Source organism: Bubalus bubalis, chromosome 8, assembly GCF_019923935.1.
Source record: "Bubalus bubalis isolate 160015118507 breed Murrah chromosome 8, NDDB_SH_1, whole genome shotgun sequence".
Classification (NCBI taxonomy): Eukaryota; Metazoa; Chordata; class Mammalia; order Artiodactyla; family Bovidae; genus Bubalus; species Bubalus bubalis.
In genome coordinates, this window is record NC_059164.1 from 70,410,920 (window position 1) to 70,413,880 (window position 2,961).

Sequence of the window (2,961 nt, forward strand, 5' to 3'; positions counted from 1 at the left end):
GATACATATACAAATATATAGCTATATATTATATTTATCTCTATATCTTATCTATATACTTATATCTACGTAATAGACTTCACAATAATGAAAATTTGGATATTATTTGATTGAAGATTGGCTCCTGACCCATCCTGTTGTCAGATGGCAGCATGCTGCTGCTGCTGCTAAGTCACTTCAGTCGTGTCCGACTCTGTGCCACCCCATATACGGCAGCCTACCAGGCTCCGCCGTCCCTGGGATTCTCCAGGCAAGAACACTGGAGTGGGTTGCCATTTCCTTCTCCAATGCATGAAAGTGAAAAGTGAAAGTGAAGTCGCTCCGTCGTGTCCGACTCTTAGCGACCCCATGGACTGCAGCCTACCAGGCTCCTCCGTCCATGGGATTTTCCAGGCAAGAGAACTGGAGTGGGGTGCTGTTGCCTTCTCCAAGATGGCAGCATACTGATAGTTTATGTTAAGGAGGGGACTCAGTAAAGGGAGTTTGCCACATCAGAAAGACTGACCATACAGTTAGAAGGCTGGGGCTTTGTGCTCTTAAGCCCTGATTTCCAGCCCATCTTTGCTCCTTACTGGGCAAGCTTGGGCTTGTTCACTGATGATAAATTTCCTTATCATCAAAATGGGAGTAATGGCAGAAATGGCAGTGTTCTAGTAGGAAACCAATGACATTTAAAACAGATACTTTTTAGGTTAGTAAAAATTAGTAGAAGAGTTTAGTAAAATTTAATAAAGGGACCGTTTACAAAGCTGTGGACAAGGTGTTAAGGAAGCCACGGGAATAGTGCAGTATCACAAGACTAGAAACAATGAGGTCATTTCCAGCCCTAGACTTGACAAGAGGGACAGAGTCAGTTGCCAGAACTCAGAAGTCAGTCATGTCAAAAGACAAGCCTGAGAGGAATAGCACCTTGGGTGGCCCCTGATGTGACTGTGTAGGTGGGAAGCTGGGGAACAAGTAACCTGGGCTTACGCACCTCCTCCCTCTCACCTTCTGCAGGGTCTTCCCAGTTGATGAACCCACCCTGAATCCTGAGGGCAGGAGAGCCCTTTTAATGAGGTCCAGTGGTTCTGGGACTTGGGCTTACATCAGAATCACCTGCAGGTATTGTTGACATGCAGATTTATGATTCAGTGGTGGGAAAGGGGGTTGGATTTTCCATTTCTAACTCCTTCCCAGGTGATGCTGATCCAGCTGGTCTTGGGATCACATGTGGAGAACCACTTATATAGTCCTGGGCACAGAGGAAGGTGGAGAACAGTGGGTAGGGGCTCTGAAAAGACGAGCAGATGGTAACTGGCCTCGTCTCCTTAGCTGTTAAAGGTTTCAGTGGGTGTATATTTTAGTGCATGTCACGCTGCAGTTTATCAGCAAATGTCCCCTTTCCTTGAGTGCTCTCTGACTCACTTGACTTTTTGGCTTCCACTAACTGCTCTGTTAAAATCTCCAAGACCAGAAAGAGGACTTCTCAGAATCCTGACTCTGAATTTGGCCTCAACATCTGTTTTCTGCAGCTTCTCTCAAGCTCAGAGTTTTCTTATGCCAGCCTCAAACTGTGCAGATTCTGACCCTGGGACATGTTCTTCCCTGTAAGAGCATCGCTTTGAGCCTGAGGTGTGGACACTGTCTTTGATTCTTAAGCATTTAAAAAATTTTTATTGGAGTATATAGTACTTGATTTACAATGTTGTGTTTGTTTCAGGTATACTTGATCTTTTATTTTTTATTTATATTTTGTCCAAATTTATGACCCAAATACTTCAGAAATTTTTCTTTTGAAGAAAGTAATTCTCAGTATGGATATTTTCTTTTTTAAATCTCGAAATGGTTAAACAAATGCCTACTATATGACTTTTTTGGAGATATACAAAAAATGTTTGCATCTCAATGGAAAATATGCATTGACTACTGCATACCCTTTTGAGTTATCAGATTATAGCCCTGTTCATTTTCTTTGAGCTGTTTTGCAACTCTTTCTAAATTATAGGTAACTGATATGTAAATTTCATCTTGTCAGGTGGTGATTTTAATTGACTTCCTCCCCTCTGTGGAAAAACAAGCTTTGTCTCTGCAGTTAAGTGACATAATAAACGTTTTTTTATTGTGTAAATTGGGTTTTCTGTTACTTAGAGCCAAGACCCTCCTGACTGACAGATCCCTTATAAATGGGGGTCAGTAATCCTTCCTGCCTGCCCCACAGAGTTGCCCTATCAAAGCACTTTAAAAGGTGTTTGAAAGACTTCATTGGTAGTCCAGAGGCTAAGACTCTGTGCTCCCAATGCAGGGGGCCTGGGTTTGATCCCTGGTCAGGGAACTAGATCCCACATGTTCAACTAAGACCTGACACTGCCAAATAGATATTTTTTTAAAAAAGATGTTTAAGGATATGTGTGGGAGGTATGATGCATAGATCCCTAGGTGGCTGAAGGCTTGATAGCCTCTTCTTTGAGTCCAAAAATTGGAAAGGAAATTATTTCACATACACTCCCTCTGCTGCTGCTGCTGCCAAGTCGCTTGAGTCGTGTCCGACTCTGTGCGACCCCATGGACTGCAGCCTACCAGGCTCCTCCGTCCATGGGATTCTCCAGGCAAGAACACTGGAGTGGGTTGCCATTTCCTTCTCCAACACTCCCTCTAGGCTTTAACATAGCTGCAGTTTTTGTTTTTGATACTGTTACTGAGCCATGTCAGCTTGCCTAACGCACAGTGAACCAAACATTGAGACATGGAGTTTTCCAGCCCAGATAGAGTCTATTCACAAGGCAGCCAAGTGAGGAGACAGGAGAACAAACCTCAGATCTGCCTCCTCAAAGGTGAGGCGGTTGGGGCATTTGGGGGATAAGCAGGTGATCTTTGCAATAAATGAGAAAGTGACTATTGGAATTTAGGGAAAATGGTCAAGTAGAAAGACCGTTAGTGAATGTGATGTTAAAGACACAGTGAGCAATACTACAAGGTTTA

General features: G+C 43.4%; 1 long non-coding RNA gene across 1 annotated transcript; it reads left to right on the forward strand.

The window, feature by feature from the left end:
- Positions 1-997: 997 nt before the first annotated feature.
- Positions 998-1,843, forward strand: LOC123334897. Its single transcript, XR_006553090.2, has 2 exons — positions 998-1,104; positions 1,452-1,843. It is a non-coding gene; the product is annotated as an uncharacterized LOC123334897 (long non-coding RNA).
- The last annotated feature ends 1,118 nt before the right edge of the window (positions 1,844-2,961 follow it).